Source organism: Lissotriton vulgaris, chromosome 3_1 (genome assembly GCF_964263255.1).
Source record: "Lissotriton vulgaris chromosome 3_1, aLisVul1.2, whole genome shotgun sequence".
NCBI classification, from domain to species: Eukaryota; Metazoa; Chordata; class Amphibia; order Caudata; family Salamandridae; genus Lissotriton; species Lissotriton vulgaris.
Window position 1 is genome coordinate 1576706369 of NC_141689.1, and position 19647 is coordinate 1576726015.

The following is a 19647-nucleotide window of genomic DNA, read 5'->3' on the forward strand; positions in this document are numbered from 1 at the left end:
CCTCAGTACCGCACCATGTCTTCGATATTTTCACAGTATCTCAATGTTCAGTCACTGGCATGAAATTCTTTTTGTTACTGGAGAAGCAGTTGCATGGCTCTTCTTTGATATGACTCTATCAGCTCTGTACTTCTGGCTATAAAGACATCACTTAAAGATTGCCACGTACCACTGCGCCCTTTGTTCTCTCTGGTCCTTCAGGGTGTTTTTGCTGAACTTTTCTTCTCTGATATTAATCTGACTGCAATTTATGCCCTTTTTCTGCTGTACCTGGCAACCTGCGTTCTCTCACTAGACTCCTACCAATTATTCTGTTAAGCGTTCATGGGGAAAATTCACAATTTGAAGCTCATATCTACTTCTAAAGTTCCGGTTGGTTCAGATTCTGACTCTCCTATTCCAGATATGGAGGACAGCCGTTCATCAAAATCAGAGTCGCCACACGAAGCCATTCCAAAAGCTTCCAACGGGGGTAAAACGCCATCCTCTTTGGTTTCATCTAAACGTCTCAAAAAGGATCCACCTTCTCCTGGAAGTTCTTCCTCTTCTCGTTCCTCTATGGATCTCAAATTAGAGGAACTACGTGCTTTCAAGCCTTTTATGGAAGCCACCACCAAGAATATGCAGGCGATGCAGGAGAAGTGGTCGTCTCTAGATGCACGTGCTCTCACTTTGGAACAGACAACAGATTCATTCCAATCCTCTTGTTCTCGCATCCCATCCATGGAAGCGGAGATCTTACTACTTAAGCGACAGACGGAAGATTTGGAGAACAGAAATCGCAGGAACAACTTACGCCTTTACGGCCTTCTGGAACTTTCAGAAGGGTCTAATCCTACCACTTTCTTCCAGTCCTTCCTCGCTAAGGTCTTGGATGCACCAGCTCTATCGTCCATCAACATTCAACGAGCTCACCGCCTTGGCCCTAGAGTTGCTACCAAACCTAGAGGAGTTATCATGCTTTTCCTTCAATACACTGACCTCTCCAAGTTCTTTCAGCCGCCAAACTCAAGAAACAGATCATTTGGGAAGGTCATCGTCTCTACATCTCCCAGGATGTCTCTAGGGCCACCGCAGAATGCAGGAAGAAGTTCTTAGACATGAGACCGCAGCTCAGAGCCCTCAATGCCAGATACGGTCTTTTGCATCCTTGTCTCTTCAAAGTTACTTATAAAGACAAAACAACCACCTACGAAGATCCTGCGGTCTTACAAGCTTTTCTACAACGACATGGTCCTGAAGTCATGGATATGTCTAATCCTGGTTGACTGGCTTACTAACTCTCTTTATTGATGCATGCATTTGATTGTAGTCCCGGTTTTTCATTGTTTGCATTGTTGTTCTTATGAAGCATTCATTGCTCTTCTTATATGTTGGACCATATGTGTTCACCTTTTTCCATCCCATTTTTCTTTTTTGCTCTTTGTTTCTCTTTTTGCCCTTTGTATGCTCAAATATTTATCCCCATGTTTCTCCTTTCTCAACAGGTATTCCCCTTCATCACATCATATCGTTTCTACCCTACTTCCCTCTTGTGCTGCCTTTTTTGGATGTCATAATACTTGAGGTTTTGGTGTTCGCTCTGGATGTCTCGTCGTCACCTCCTGCCACCACCATTCCCCTTATTTGTTTGGTATTTTCATTTTCGTAAGTATGTCTCTCAGTCGTTCGTTTCGGACATGTACTGTCCCTTTATTCTCTATTGTTGCTGTCCTCTTTCCTACTTCTCATTTCTTGAACTCCTCTCGACTTTACTCTTTTTCCTCTTTTTCTTCTTTCCTTCTCTTTCTCTTCTTTTTTGCAACCGTCACTGTCCTCATCCTTGACTCCTTTTTTCTTCTCACTTTTCTCTTCTATTCTTCTCATTCCTTCTCAATTGTATTTTTATGCATTATTAAGCATGTTGCTTATAGCTGTTTTCTAAATTGTTTCGTTCCGTGTAACCACATGGAACGTTAAAGGTTTAAATAACCCCATCAAAAGGCAGAGGGTTCTCTCGCATTTAGCAAGACTTAAAACTGATGTTGCCCTCCTTCAAGAAACCCATTTAACTGAATCGGAGGCTTTGAAGCTTAAGCGTTGCTGGGTGGGTCATGTTTTTTGTTCACCTGCGACTTCTAGAAAGAATGGAGTTGCACTCTTGTTACATAAAAAGTTAAATGTTTCCTCGATTACTCATGAATGTGATGTTGATGGCCGTTGGCTCATTGTAAATTTACTCATAGATAATATCCCACTTACCCTTTTTAATGTGTACGCCCCCACGGCAATTGATAAGTCTTTCTGGCCTGCTATTTCTACCAAGTTGTCTTCCCTTACTGGTGAGTACATACTCCTTGCTGGAGATTGTAACCAGATTGTAGATCCCTTCCTTGATCGACACTCAAAAGTCAAATTTACCCCCTCTAGAATGCATACGCAATTTCTCAATTCCTTTAAAAATAATGCCCTTGTAGATATTTGGAGACTGTGTAATCCTGAACTTCGTGAATATAGTTTCTTCTCCCCTCCTCATCAATCCCAATCCCGTATCGATCATATTTTTCTCAGTCAACCCTTATCCCAACACGCTATTCGCTCAGAGATTGGCTCCATTTTACTCTCAGACCACGCCCCAGTTATTGTAGACCTAGATTTACTCCCATTCTCCCCACATTCTGGCAGATGGCGTTTTAACAATGCTTTACTTTCAGACCCCACTTTTGGTACTGAATTTACTGCTTTGCCAAGGAATTTTTTCTTTTAAATCAAACTCCAGATTCTCCCTTTGTCATGGTCTGGGACTCATTTAAAGCATCCTCTAGGGGTTTTATTATTAACTTTGTGTCGCAGCGGAAAAAACTACATGCGGCCAAATCGGAGAAAATTTTAGCAGATATCAAAGCTTTAGAACACACTTACTTCACCACTAAATCTGATTCCTCCCTTAAAGCTCTTATTGATGCAAAAATCTCTTTAAATAAATATACAACATATGCCGCTTCTAATATCCTCCTCAAATGTAATTCTAGATATTATGGTGGGAAGAATAAAATGGGGAAGCTCTTGGCTAACTACTTAAAGATTCGTAAAGAACGCACAAAAATCCAATCTATTAAAACCTCTTCTGGTGAATCCACATTTAAAGATAAAGAAATTCTAACAGAATTTGCTAAATTGTATGATACGCTTTATACCCCAGAGCAAACTCCTACTCCTGATGATCTTCTTGCTTATTTTCAATCTCTCCCTTCTCCTTCAACTTCTCATGTTGATTTTACCACTCTAGAACGCGATATTTCTCTTTCTGAAATCTCCCATGCTGTTTCTAAGCTCCATAATGGTAAATCTCCAGGCCCTGACGGCTTTACAATCGAATTCTACAGTCACTTTGCTTCTCTTCTTCTTCCCAAACTTCTACTTTTATTTCAATCCTTTTCCGACGCTGGCTCCTCTAGTGGTTCCTTCCAACAAGCCTTAATTTGCTTAATCCCAAAGGAGGATAAAGATCACTCCTTATGTAAAACTATAGACCGATATCTTTAGTTAACACTGATTATAAAATTCTAGCGAAAATATTGGCCTTACGTATGGATCCTCTTCTACCGGATATCATTGGACCAGAACAATCTGGTTTTGTCAAAGGGCGTCTCTCCTCAGATAATTCTCGAGTTTTTCTTAACATACTTAGTAAATCTTCTTCACTCACTCTTCCTTTTGCAGCTATTTCTCTAGATGCGGAGAAGGCTTTCGATCGCATTGGGTGGGATTTCATGTTTCAGGCTTTGCGTTGGATTGGTATTCCCTCTAAATTCATTTCTGTTATCTCTTTACTTTATTCTAATCCCCAAGCCTCTATTTTTATTAATGGGATGTCTTCGGATTACTTCTCTCTACACAGAGGAGTTAGACAAGGATGCCCACTATCTCCCTTACTTTTTATTTTAGCTTTAGAACCCTTCCTTACTAAAATTCGTTTAGATGACACTATTTCTGGTTTTCCTTTTGGTCCCCAACAAGTCAAGCACTCGGTTTATGCCGATGATATTCTTTTCTATTGCTATACCCAGCTGTTTCCATTCCCTCTTTTCTTCAACAGGTTTCTTCTTTTTCTACAGTCTCCGGATATCGCTTGAACGCCGATAAGTGTGAGATCCTACCTTTAAATCCTCTTTGTCAGAAACATATTTTTTCTTGTACAGGGTTTGCATGGCAACCATCCAAAATTAAATACCTCGGGGTATGGTTTGCCCCTCTGATTTCCGATACTCTCAAGCTAAATTTTGACTATGTATATAAGAAAATGGAAACAGCTATCACTCGCTGGCATCCGCTCTTTCTGTCCTGGTGGGGTCGACTTAACTCCATAAAGATGATGTTGTCTCCTCTACTGCTTTACACTATTTCCATGCTCCCTCTACACATTCCCCTCTCTTTCTTTAAGAAAATTGATTCTCTATTACTGAAATTCCTTTGGAATGGTAAACGGTCCCGAATAGCCCTTGCTTCTTTACGTAAAGATAAAGCTCAATCCGGAGTGCGCTTTCCCGATTTCAAACAATATCTTCGCGCTTTTTCGCTGAAACAATCGACTCGCTGGTTATCATCTAATTTGCAACATCATCCCCCTGTTTGGTTAAACATGGAATCTTCTTTCATTTCAAAAACCACCCAAAAGAGCAGACCAGGTCTATGAGATGGTGTGTCTCCATAACAAGAGACTGTGAAACAATGAGATGCGTGTATGAGCGAATGCTGTCAGAGACATAAGCTAGAACAAAACCCATCAGCCCACCCTTATGGTGGAGTTAACGTCATGTGGGAGTTGCTGATCATTCAATACCACATCCGACCATATATTGCCGATGCGGGAGTGAATGTCAGTGATCTTAGCCATATTGTCTGTGCTAGAATGAGGTTAATGGAAGTGCAGTGCTCTGGTGAAAGTGAAAAATAAAATTGACTACATAGACTTTGAAAAACGTTCAAAAGAAAGTCAGTGTGTCAAAGGTTAAAAACACGCCTAGTAGCAGGACTACCTGATGGCGCTGTGTAGAACGGTCGACATGTTTCAGCCATAGGGGCACTGCCCCGGCTTTCTTCAGGACCTTAGATGTAGAAAAAGCTACTGCAAATTAAAGTGAAGTGTAAAGTGACACATAACAATAAATGTACTTGAGAAAAGTTACATATCTACCAGGAGTTTATCGCGTTTGGATGCCCACTGGAAAGAAAGAAGAGTATCTTCTTCCTAGAAAACAAGAATGTTTTACAATAACACTCAGTAACACACACAACCATGAAGGTACACAGAGACTGTATTAACAAACACTCCTGCGTGAATGATTTGCATTCAGTATTATAGCAAAAGCATATTAGCTTAATCAACTGGAGGCATTTCCTCTCAGTGATACTCACCCAGCTTTGTGTGGGTGAAGACCTCACCTCACCCGGCGACCCCTCGGGAGTATGAGGCCCCGCTCTGTCGTGTGGAAAAAAGGACACTGTAAGTACACAGTTCAGCAGTGCCCACTCTAATTGGTCCACACATTAACCCAACAAACGTGTGTTAGTGACCCACTGACACACCACAAAATAGCCCACATTAAAAACTACCATTGAACACTTTTAAAAGCACACTAGCAATGATATTAGTATTGTACAGGAAACCAGCAATGACCCTGATCTGTGCCAATAGGCAACTTCTGTATGGCTCCTGGAAGTCTATTTCAAAACACAGTCTATTAACATAAGTAGGAGGTCCTAATGAGTGCCATAAGAATAACTATCTAGGGCACCTATAAACTGAATACGAAAGGATAGTGGCGCTACCAAGGCTCCCTCTAATCCTATCTCTTCAGACAAAGATTTTACCGATCTATTATTAAGCAGGAACTAACTAAGTAGGGGAAGAGAAATCAACCTACAGGTTACTGACCTGTCCATCGGTGCCTCCCGTATTTGACCAAGCGGAAGTGGAGGTGTGTATCAAAACGACCTTCACCCTTATATGGCCTCCGATAATTGGATAATGAGGCATGTTGGGCGTATACTCCGAGCAGTCAAGATGAACAGATTCCGAATGGAGGCGCGTCGTGAGACGCCACTCCTTCGCGCATGCGCGGTACTTAGGAGCCGCCATGACATAATGCATTATTGCAGCACAAACCGCCGTTTCTTTATAATAAGAGGGGAGACGGAGAAGTAGTGAAAGGCTCCATCTCACTCGTGCAACCCGGTGCAGTGCGGGCTGTATTTCATCGGAATCCAATACAACAAAGGAGCACGCGTGACGAGTGCAGTGTCTATCTCGGTCATGTCCTCAGTGTGAATTCATGCGCATGATCAGCAAGAATACACTGCTCCCATGACGTGCACACAGCGAGAGACACCAAATCGGAATCCACACAACACTGAAGGCTCCCCCAAAAAAGACGTCAAGGGCACACCCCCTCCGACATCGGAACCGACAGCACCCAATGAAACTCAAAGCTTACCCGCCACATAGTCATACGGCCCACGAAGCGAATCACGTGGCCATCTCCATATAGGAAGCATCCACAATCAGTCAACGGGAGGCCATGCCTACTGTATGCAAATGGTCATTCATTCAAAAGGACAGGCATGCTCAGAGATACTAAAATATGTAAACCCATTTTAAAGACTGCTACATATCATTTATGCTTGTGCAGTTTTTTCCATAGAGTGAAGAAGAGAAGAATGTTTATTGTCATCAAGTGTCAAGAGTGGGGAAAGGCTATATGTGGTGGACAGAGTGGAAGCACACACAATTAAGTTGGGTGAGCTATGGGGTGCAACCGAAAGTATGTTACACTCATTTAAAGACCCGCAACTAAAAAGTTGCTCTAAATATAACAAAAACAAAAATGTGTATGGAGGGTCAAGGGGAATATTTAATGACCTGTCTGTTCACACCCCTAATGTCAAGACAAAAACCACCCAAAAGAGCAGACCAGGTCTATGAGATGGTGTGTCCCCATAACAAGAGACTGTGAAACAATGAGATGCGTGTATGAGCGAATGCTGTCAGAGACATAAGCTAGAACAAAACCCATCAGCCCACCCTTATGGTGGAGTTAACGTCATGTGGGAGTTGCTGATCATTCAATACCACATCCGACCATATATTGCCGGTGCGGGAGTGAATATCAGTGATCTTAGCCATATTGTCTGAGCTAGAATGAGGTTAATGGAAGTGCAGTGCTCTGGTGAAAGTGAAAAATAAAATTGACTACATAGACTTTGAAAAACGTTCAAAAGAAAGTCAGTGTATCAAAAGTTAAAAACACGCCTAGTAGTAGGACTACCTGATGGCGCTATGTAGAACGGCCGACATGTTTCAGCCATAGGGGCACTGCCCCGGCTTTCTTCAGGACCTTAGATGTAGAAAAAGCTACTGCAAATGAAAGTGAAGTGTAAAGTGACACATAACAATAAATGTACTTGAGAAAAGTTACATATCTACCAGGAGTTTATCGCGTTTGGATGCCCACTGGAAAGAAAAAAGAGTATCTTCTTCCTAGAAAACAAGAATGTTTTACAATGACACTCAGTAACACACACAACCATGAAGGTACACAGAGACTGTATTAACAAACACACCTGCGTGAATGATTTGCATTCAGCATTATACCAAAAGCATATTAGCTTAATCAACTGGAGGCATTTCCTCTCAGTGATACTCACCCAGCTTTGTGTGGGTGAAGACCTCACCTCACCCGGCGACCGCTCGGGAGTATGAGGCCCGCTCTGTCGTGTGGAAAAAGGACACTGTAAGTACACAGTTCAGCAGTGCCCACTCTAATTGGTCCACACATTAACCCAACAAACGTGTGTTAGTGACCCACTGACACACCACAAAATAGCCCACATTAAAAACTACCATTGAACACTTTTAAAAGCACACTAGCTATGATATTAGTATTGTACAGGAAACCAGCAATGACCCTGATCTGTGCCAATAGGCAACTTCTGTATGGCTCCTGGAAGTCTATTTCAAAACACAGTCCAATAACATAAGTAGGAGGTCCTAATGAGTGCCATAAGAATAACTATCTAGGGCACCTATAAACTGAATACGAAAGGATAGTGGCGCTACCAAGGCTCCCTCTAATCCTATCTCTTCAGACAAAGATTTTACAGATCTATTATTAAGCAGGAACTAACTAAGTAGGGGAAGAGAAATCAACCTACAGGTTACTGACCTGTCCGTCGGTGCCTCCCGTATTTGACCAAGCGGAAGTGAAGGTGTCTATCAAAACGACCTTCACCCTTATATGGCCTCCTATAATTGGTTAATGAGGCATGTTGGGCGTATACTCTGAGCAGTCAAGATGAACAGATTCCGAATGGAGGCGCGTCGTGAGACGCCACTCCTTCGCGCATGCGCGGTACTTAGGAGCCGCCATGACATAATGCATTATTGCAGCACAAACCGCTGTTTCTTTATAATAAGAGGGGAGACGGAGAAGTAGTGAAAGGCTCCATCTCACTCGTGCAACCCGGTGCAGTGCGGGCTGTATTTCATCGGAATCCAATACAACAAAGGAGCACGCGTGACGAGTGCAGTGTCTATCTCGGTCATGTCCTCAGTGTGAATTCATGCGCATGATCAGCAAGAATACACTGCTCCCATGACGTGCACACAGCGAGAGACACCAAATCGGAATCCACACAACACTGAAGGCTCCCCCAAAAAGATGTCAAGGGCACACCCCCTCCGACATCGGAACCGACAGCACGCAATGAAACTCAAAGCTTACCCGCCACATAGTCATACGGCCCATGAAGCGAATCACGTGGCCATCTCCATATAGGGAGCATCCACACTCAGTCGACGGGAGGCCATGCCTACTGTATGCAAATGGTCATTTATTCAAAAGGACAGACATGCTCAGAGATACTAAAAGATGTAAACCCATTTTAAAGACTGCTACATATCATTTATGCTTGTGCAGTTTTTTCCATAGAGTGAAGAAGAGAAGAATGTTTATTGTCATCAAGTGTCAAGAGTGGGGAAAGGCTAGATGTGGTGGACAGAGTGGAAGCACACACAATTAAGTTGGGTGAGCTATGGGGTGCAACCGAAAGTATGTTACACTCATTTAAAGACCCGCAACACCTTTCACCTTTCGGGAATTCTTGTATTTTACATCCTCCTTAACTCGCCTTCGATCTCCCATTCTTTCATACTCTCGTAACCTTTTTTCCCCCTACATCCCTTCCTCTTACTCATCACTTCTCTCTCTTCACGAACAACCGATTTGGACTAACACTCTTCTCAAAATCCACAACCGTACCATATATTGGAGAACTTGGCATTCTCGAGGTCTCTCCTGGATATCGCAATTATTATTTCAAGGTAAACCTCTCTCATTTCAGCATCTTCAGTCTCTTTTCTCTTTACCCGTTTCTGCTCGAACGCAATATAACACCCTCTATCCAGTCTTGCTTTCATATCTTCAAGCTCTTCCATCCTCTAACGAAATCCCAGTAGATCGCAAACCCACTTCCCTTTTGCTGGAAATGTCTCCTTCTGCTTCCGCTTTATATAATTCTTTTCGTCTTACCAATGATAGATTAAAATCTCGTACTGAGCTTGCTTGGGAGCTGGACTTTTCTCAGACATGGCCGGTCCTTTTTTGGGACAAAATTTGGACTAAAATACATAAGACCTCTAGGGCTGCTAATACTACCCCGACTTTATTTTTCATTTACCATAGAATTTTATTTACCCCACTCGCTCTATCCCGTTTCTCAACAGACACTCCCTCTTCCTGTTGGTCCTCTCCATCCCCCTCTGCTGATTTCAAACATATGTTATTTGAATGCCCTCCTATTTCCCAGTTTTGGCAATTGGTCTGGAAGCAAATTCAAAAGATTTTTCAGTTCCAGGTCCCCTTTTCGCCCTCACTAATTTTCCTTGGCTCCCTCTCATCGGAACTTCCTCGCCCCTCCAGCCATTACCCTTTACTTGACCTTTTCCTTGCTATAGCTTTTCATGTTATTACCTCTAATTGGAAGCAAGCTACGAATGTTACCTATCAATCCTGGTAGAATGCAATTTGTTTTAATCATCGTTTAGACACCAATTATGTATCTCCCATCTCCTTGGCTATTAAGCGTGACCTACTTTGGCTTCCTTTGGTAACATATCTTTCTACTTCTGCTACTGTTCCTCCCTCTCCTGCTCCAGACACGGTTGAAGTTCGCAAACCCCCATGATTTCCTTACTGTCTGTTTTTTCATACATGTATTTAATTGCTATTATTATTGTACTCAAAATAATTATACTTTACCTAATGTATTACTATTTATAAGATATGTTCATGCTTTTTCATGCTTGTAATGCTTACTCTCATGATGTTTTTATTTTACTGTTCATTTCTGCCATTTGCTTATTGTAATTTTTCTCCTTCCCTTCCCTTTCCCCTTCCCCCCCTTTTTCTATTCCTCAATAAATCAAACTTAAAAAAAAAAAAACGTTAGAAGTGCACAGTTAGTGCACTAACCTGGGGTCTGTGTAATGGGCCAGAATATCTGAAGCATTAAACAGTTAAAATATTGTTGTCGTCAAGTTGATGGGACACAGCGGCGCCAGCTGATGGACAAGTTGCTGGGTTCAGGAATATTCTAAGCTGTCTCAAAGGGACAGAGTTCCAAGAGTGGTTGCTGGTCCTCAGCTTCCAGTTCAACATGTCCAGGTGATTCTTGTCCAAAGCAGTGGGGATCGGAACCCGAAGACAGCACTGATGGGAAACATAGCTGTTAGATCTGTCATCCTTGGCGTGGTTTCCCCTTTAATTTTTTGCCTTCAGACTTCCTGTTTTGCTGACTTTGTTTTTGCTAGCCTTCAGACCCTGCACAATTTACTACTGCTAACCAGTGCTAAGGTGCTTGTGCTCTCTCCCTAAAACATGGTAGGATTGGTTTATACCAAGTTGGCATAGTTAATTTACTTGTAAGGCCCTACTAAAGTGCACTATCTGTGCCTAGGGCCTGTAAATTAAATGCCATTAATGAGTCTGCAGCACTGATTGTGCCACCCACTTAAGTAGCACTTTAAACATGTCTCAGGTCTGCCATTGAAGCCTGTGTGTGCTGTTTTAAACTGTCATTTTGACCTGGCAAAAGAAACCTTCTGCCCGACCCAAGCCTTCCTTTTAATACAAATAAGTCACCCCTAGATCAGGCTCTAGACAGCCCAGGGGCAGGGTGCAATGTATGTAAAAGGTTGGACATGTTCCTTTAGGTTTTACGTGTCCTGGTAGTGAAAAACTCTTAAATTAGCTTTCACTACAGCAAGGCCTACCTTTCCTACTGGATTTCATTGGAGTTACCTTGTTACATTTAAAAGGCTGTAATTTCTAAATGGGAACACGTTACCAGTAATGTTTGGAATCTTTAGAATTGTAATGGAAAATCGTACGTTATGGAGGAGTCAGACTTTTGACTACAAATTTGAAAATGCCACTTCGAGAAAGTTGGCATTTTCCTGCCCTATCCATTTGGTGCCTGCAGCCTGTCTCTGGGCCACATGACTTGGTGCAGTTAACAGTTGGACTTTATGTATTCTTCCTATGCAACCACACACAATAGGGAGCTTAGGTGTGCCTGTATGGTAAGAGTCAGCTGTCACACACAAATCATTCATCAATGGCACATATTAATGAACATCAGCCGCCCTACACGGTAGATGCATCAATCAGCTTATCAACACCCAACAGTTGCCCACACAATTTAGATGGCCTCTTGACTCTATGTCAACATGAGCACTGTTTTCAGTCTTGATCTTTTCTTGTGTTATTCTAATTAGTCGAATGGAAGCAAACCAGGACTACAATCTCCAAAACGTATTACTTTCTCACATGAAAGCTCAGGACTGGGAAAAGTATCCATTATGAAGAGGAGTCAGGTGGCCATCCTAAATAAATGCATGAATGGACCTAGTAATGAGCTGCCTTAGCTCCGCACACTGCACCAAAAGACAAGCTCACTTACACATCCCCAAAGCCATCACAGTAGGATTGCTGAATATAACACACTAAGCCACTTGGCAGCTCAAGCTTCTTAGGTCTGGTTTAGGATTGTATACAGAAGAACAGAGTACGATTGCACTAAATAAAATACCCAGTGTAAGAAAAGGAAGAATCATCAGGAAAAAAGCCTCAGAATTTAACCACCCCTGTCATTGTTGATAGTGCACAGGGGATCAATTGACCTGATGATTCCTTAATGGTGGTAATCTACACTAGGTGCCACTAGATACCAGATCAATATGCAAACTCAACTACTTGTTTCTGTGTACATTGGGTGCCTTTGTGTGGTACCACTGCCAGGGGGTGAACAGAGGTTGGAAAAAACACACAAGTTTTTGTTCCACACTAAGACGACAGCAAGAAGAGCAAGGAGAAGGTTACAGGATACATTTGCTCACAGGAACACAATGAACAGGTGAGGCTTTGAGGTGGGTCAATGGGTGTGTGGGAACTGTAAAGTGAGAGTGATAAAGTGGAAGTCGCATTTTATTTGTAGAGGTGCATTATAATCACGTATAGACTGCACTCGCATATAATCCTTTGTTGTACTAATGTAATGTGTTAGAACAGTGAAATGTATTAACCTGAAAATGTGATGTATGTTAGGTCCTTGAAAAGTATCATGGCGAAGCAACTCAGAACATGAATGTAACTTGCAGAAAACATTAACACGACAAACTTGTGTTGTGCAATTGACACCTAATCATGAATTAAATGTGTTTATTAATTGTGACGTTTTACATGTAGGTATATGCGTTAACTGAAAGTGTTTTATTTTCATTCATATTCGTAAAGCTCACATGATGCTTTCTTATGTTAGCTGACCTCGTAGGCCTGAATGCTGTTCCCTGGAAAACGCTTGCTTTCGAATTAACTGTTTGAATTTCATGCATGCTGTGGAATTTGTTCTTTGTCCCGTAGTGTGTTGCAGGTGAAAGAAGTCCTTTCGTTTTCTAGAAAAATGTCTTTGTTTTACTAGTCAGGCAAGGAGGGAAGTTCCAATCATGAGGCTTGAGTCGATAAATGAAGGTCGTGCTTCACACAAGAGAAGGTCTGCGAACCAAGGACAATTGCAACGAGAATAAAACACTGTTGACCCATGGAAAAATACCTTCAGGATCGTACCCAGAGCAGATGGCGTGACTCAAACTGGATTCTGGGAATCTTACCTACGAATGATGTATTATTGGGAGTAGGGAAAGTGCCCACTTCTTCTTTGCCTTCAGAGAGAGCGAGTATCTTTGCAACACACTCTGTCTTGGTAGCTTCATGCTACATGACCCATTGATTGTGGAGAGACTTATTAGAAAGACTTCACAAGCTGACACCTATTATTCTTCCTCCTAAAAATGCTTAAGTAGGGATGTCACCTTAGTGCTAGAAGAGGGATTAATGTAATGCTTTGTGCTCACCAACCCTCGATGCAGGGAAACTTGGACTCATGCTTTCTGGTCTTTTGCATTTTACTTCTTGAACTAATTGTATTGCTTATGTTACATTGTCTTAGTTGGCTACGCAGATTTGGCTTTATGCTAATTCTGATGTATTTCTACATTCTCGTATTGAGGTGTCTTTATGTTCAGTTATTTTTGGCTTTGTAATAAATCAACTCAAGTAGTTGTCTGTGGTTACTATGTGTTTTGGGAAAAATATTGATTAATTGATTGGCTCCCCTTTAAGCTTGCATGCTTTGAAAAAGAACAATCGAATTGTGATCCTAGAACAAGCCTAGAACTTATCAGCCTGGCCTTTTCAAGATGAAAATGCACGCAGAACATGGAAACAGTAGTGTGTGACATGAGGAATGAAAGATTGAACAAGCAGGGAGACTGGTGTGAAGGGTGAATTAGGAACAGCAGGCATAGTGTTAAGAGTGAAAGAAAGAGGCAAGGAACTATGTAAAAGGAAATTGAGCAGGCAGAGCAATGTAAAATGAGCTGAGCAGGCAGAGCAATGTAGGGAACAACTCGGTTGTTCCCTACATTGCCTGTCTGTTTGTGAAACCATGGGCACCCAATTTATACAGTGCAGTATCTGAAGAAATGTGATGTAACAAATAGGTACTGGGTAAGAGGAAAAGAGGTGCAATCAACATCTGTGACCAAAACATACAGCTTAGGCAGCGGCAGGGCTGTGTACAGGGAAGGGAAGGCACTGGGTGCAATGTAATGGTCAAGCAATTCCAAGATCAGTGGGGTGTTGCTCTGTAAAGTGGGAGCAGCCACGGATTCCATTATAAAGTGCCTTTTTCCCATCTTGAGCTGCTCCATCCTGCAAAGCTAAGGGTCTTGGATGTGGTGTCCTTGTGCAGTTTCTCTCTTGGACATGCCTGCTGGTTCTGTGCTGTTGCTGCTCAGCTCAACAGCCACTGCTTCCCGCATTGTAAGTAGCAGCTATCTGCTGTCAGGTATTCACTGCATCTCTCCTCTTTCTTCCCTGGAACATGCCCCTCTGCTTCCCTACTCCTACCTCTAAGCACCACTCGCTGCTCTTTTGCTTCTTCTCTTTTCTTTTGCGGAATATCCCTTCTTCTTATAACATGACATTCCTACTTCTTGCTGTGCTTATGTAGGCTGGAGGGAAAAGTGGTGGACAGCAATGGCCCCACTGACAGGTCCTGGTACTGCTGGCACATGCAGCAATTCATGCTGTATCTTATCATCTCTGCTGCTTATCACACAAGTGTCATGACATGCTAATGCTGCTCCTGTGGAACACAAAGAGCTTGAATTGTGAAGGCCTAGAGAGCTGCGTGCTATCTGGCTGCAGCAGGGGAGCTTTGTCCTGAGACGGTGGGTGGGAAACAAATAATTGAACAATGCACATTTATTTCACTGCATGGATACTTCACCATCCATGAACTGCATTGGAAATACTGCTTAGCTGGACAAAATAAACAGCTTGCTGCACAAATGCTGAGCTGAACTAAAGTGTAACGGTGGGTGAAAAATGATGCTCCACCGAAGGAGTTTCCGGAGGTTTGCCCACACCGCATTAAGTGGTCGATTAGGATGGCGGATGGACTTGCGTCCGTCCGCCATCATGAGGTGGAGGGACCGACCGCAGGGGCAGCAGTGGTCCCTCTGTAGCAATTAGGATGTGACCACCACTCTGGCGGTCACATCCCGTATATTTTAAATTGCTGCGGGTGCTGCTTTGAGCAGCACCCGCCGCAATGTAAAATATGCATGTTTAACTTTGGCATGCACAACTTGGCAGGCACCGCGTGGTGCCTGCCACCTTGTGCATGTCAAAGCAGGGGGGTACCATAGGTACCCCCCATGTGCACCCCCACCCTCCAACACCCTGGGGGCTCGCACCGGCCCCCAAATAGAAAAGACAACATTCTTTTCCACTGCGGAAAAGCCGCCGTGGAAAAGCATGTTTCCTCCTGCATCATAATATGGCTGGCGGTGTCTTGCAGACACCGCCACCACATTTGCGTACACACACCGCGGATCAGCGGCGGACAGATTTGCCATACGCCGCTGATCCCACAGCCATCCTAATGTGGCTGGTGGTGTTGTCGCAGTCCAAGGAGGTGAATCCGCATCCTCCAGGCCGGCGGTGGCTTCCGCCGGCCCGGAGGATGCCGATTCACTGCCATCCTAATCGGCCCCTAAGTTTGTAGCGCATAGTTCCAGCAAAAATATTCCAAGAGCTGTGAGGTGGAGGTTTTTCTTGTGCACGGGTCACTAACAGTATGTTGGCAAGTGACAGCGAAAATTGTCTTCCTTTATCAGAATTTTCCCAATTCAGGCAGTAGCAACCGTTCGCTGTGAGTAAGTAGCTGATCCAGCAGGGAATCAACTTGAGTGGCAGCAAAGAAGCAGGCCTCTCTGGCGCACCGCGTGGTGGCGTTTGTGCTGATTTTGCAGCGTGGAACAAGCTCCCGGTACTAAAAATCAGCACGAGCACCCCGACCTGCCAATTCTCCTACTCGTAGAACTCTGCGGAATCTCACCGAATTTTCATGTAACTCTACAGAGTTCTGTGGAGTGAAACTCCCCATGTTCCACCCACCTCTAATAAAGTGACTCGTCAAGAAAAGGTCTTACCAAAACCACGTTTTTTTTTTAACATTGCACGTTCCGATAGACAGATAAAGCTGTCTCTAACCAAACCTAAAAACAGACATTTGTCAAAGGACAACCAACAGAAAAATGGGTGCATGCATTCACATTCTGTGCTGACAAGCTGTTTGCTTATTAGAAAAAATTAACATATTTAAGTGGCATAAACTCTATGAAAATGTTAGATTCGCTTGCTGTTTGGGAGCCAGCAAATGATAATAGTTTGCTACTTGTCGCCTCGGTGACCGACATAAGTGAGTTAAAGCTACAATTGATAAGCGCTTTGAGATGGTACAAAAAAGAGCAAGTCCTTCATTGCTGAAAAAGCAAAGTCAAATGCACAAGGCTATGTTTAATTTTCTGTTCAGTAAATATTCAATAATTCTGAAAAAAATGCAAAAGATTCATGCAGACCACCAACAAATATTTGCATTCACACGATACATGTTATTTTTGTTTTATGTGTTCTTTTCCCATTTGCTGTAACAACACACAGTGAACATGGGGGGCCTATTCACAAATGCATTTTGGAGTAGTACTTCTGTAGTTCTCTTTTACGTATTCTTACATGCCATGGTGAATTGGACCCACAACATCTCAAATAGGAATTAAATGGTATTTATTCAGGGAATATTCAGATACAGTACAAATAGAAAATACTCTTCCCTCTTTGCAATTATACCAATGGGGAGTTGGACGTTACAGGGGCTATTCACAGAAACATGGAGGAATATGTACCCCTTTAGTACTACTTCCTCTACACATAAAAGCTTTTATGACTGGGCTCCTTCAGCAAGCTTCATTTTAACACAGGTCATTGGCGTGATAATTTGTTCAAGTTTATCTTTACAATTTCCATTGGTGGGAAATGCATGTATTGGCAGTTCAGCACAGCATCAAATAAAGGAGCGTTTGGTAGAGACGTTCATGATATGTGTGCTCTTGTTAGGGAGAATCTAGCCTAAAGATGTCTAGGTGATTGCAAAAAGTCATTCAAATATGAGGAAAGAATATACAGAAATGCCACTCGTCACTCAAATAAATCAACATTAAGCATAATACGGCTGACTAATTCTTATGCTATTTTCAGAGTGCTCTTAAACAACCAATAAGAAGTAACACATGTTCTAAATGCAGATGTCAAACAAGCCCCAGAAGAGGCCAGGTGATGGCTTTTTGGGACAACAACATTCCAGTTGCAAAAAATATGAAAAATCTGAGAAGCAAATGGAAATGTATGAAAAACTCCCCAGAAGGGTGAAGACCATTCATTACTTGTCCACCAGAATCGTTCTCAACCTCCCATGCCACACTCACATAACACCACACCCGAATGAGTTCCACTGGCTCCCCATAAACAAATGGGAACAATTCAAACTCACATTTTCAAGGCACTACCTAGCATTGCCCCACATACTGCAACACTCGCATTTGCCTTCCAGACACCTCAGCTTCTTCCAGAGACCTCCGCTCGTACAGTCTCCTGCTTGCATGCGTCCCACACATACAGTAACCAGATCCGGCAGTCGAGCCTTCACCTACATCGCTCTTAAAGCATGGAACAACCTGTCGCGACCCACATAAGAGCCTCCTCCACTTGAATTCTGCAAGAAGCTGAAGACCTGGCTTTTTGAGAAGTCTCACTAGGCCCGAGCTTTCGTCACACACACTCCTGCTCAGCGCCAGAATACCCTTCTGGGAGATAGTGCAGTCTGCAAATCTACATAACATAACATGACACGACACAACACAACATAACATAGCATAACATTTAACATAAAGGATGGCATTTGTAATGGATTTCTGTTAAAACTTCTAGGATCCTACTGTTAGTTTAGCCTTTGGGTGTCCTTCCGAGTTATTAGCACTTTCTAAATGTATTTGGATATGGAAACATGGATCAACTTTTTATTTAGAATATATATCAGCAGCTGCATATGCGGCCGGTGGTTCGCTATCGGAAATACCATAATTAAACGCTCTGTTTTTTAAATTTTGTTTGTTAAAAAATTTGGTTATCCTGATATTGAACATAAGTTCATTTATTAGCCAGTTAAAATTGATATGAAGTCAGCGAATAATCAACTGTTTTATTGATGTGAGCATCCATAAACACTATATTTTATGTCAAATTAAACACTAAAAAAGGAATGCGTTTAGTGGTATCAGGGAAAATAAGAAAAACTCTGATGAGCCTTGATAAAATCAGCACCTGTGATGGCTAGTGTATAGAGTGTCTCACAGTCTGAATGATAACTGTCTGGAAAATTACACTTTCTCCCAAACCCTCTTGAATCCAATACTGACGAATTACAGAAGTAAGGATGGAAAAGACATAAGCACTTCCATTAAAACAAAAAAAAAACAAAGCAGACGTGCCCACGCGTATCGATATCCACTTAAAATATTTAACAATATATGAACAATTCTAGTCAGTTCTCAACCGAGCCACATTAATACATATATACAAAAACCCGTTTTGTGGCTACAGCCCAACAACCTATTGTTTGTAACTTTTAGGCAAGGATCAAAAAAATAGCACGTTTTCTCCTCTTTCTTTTTTCTTTAATTGCCTTTCTCTATCCCCACATTTTTATGAATTCGTTGAATAAGGAACTCTCCAGAAGTTGTAATTTGCATCCAATTTGCATTTATGGAACTAAAAACAGAAAATTGACTGCGTGCATGTGCCATAATATTGAATGTTGGTTGGAACATATGGTTGGTAATTGTTTTACTTTCTTTTGAACTTACCTTGCATTTTTAGGTTCAATAAAAATTTAAACTGAAAGGTGCACAGAAGGTGTACCGTCTTTTTGCTGTTTAATATATTTTTTAATTTGCCAAACAGATTTTGCTTTCTCTAAGAATGTAAACATGGTGCATTGTCTTTTGTATTATCAGCCCTTCCTGTGTGCTTTGCATGCACAGATAGTAGTATATCGACACCATTGATTAAATTATGGGGCATATTACCAACAACTAGCGATAATTATCACTATGTTGGCTTAGCGGCAATATTTTCATCGCCGAGCTGAGGTGATTTTTATCGCTTAGGAACCCTGCTATTACCAAGGTTTATCTCCTAAGCGATAAAAATCGGCCGAAATGCGTGAATATCGCGGAAAAGTCCGCGATATTCATGCATTACCGAGCTAATGCTCTTAGCCATGTTATCCACCTACCATTGGATAACATGGCTAAGAACTGCTCAGGGGCAGCTGTTAGCTTTTGGAGATATTTGCGCTTAGCGCGAGTATCTCCAAAAGTTGGTAATAGGAGATAGCAATGTTAGCGACTGTTTCCAGTCGCTAACATCTTGGCACGCCCACTTTGCATATCATTAGTGATAAATATCACTGACATGCAAAGCGGGGCCCAAGATGGTCACTATCTCCTACTAGCTGTCACTAACTGGTGTTAGCGACAGCTAGGTAATAGGGAGATAATTTTATCTCCGCTTTCTTGGCTTTTAAGGAAGATAAACCCCCTTGATAATATGCCCCTTAATTTTTACCTCTCCTGGCACTAAATCG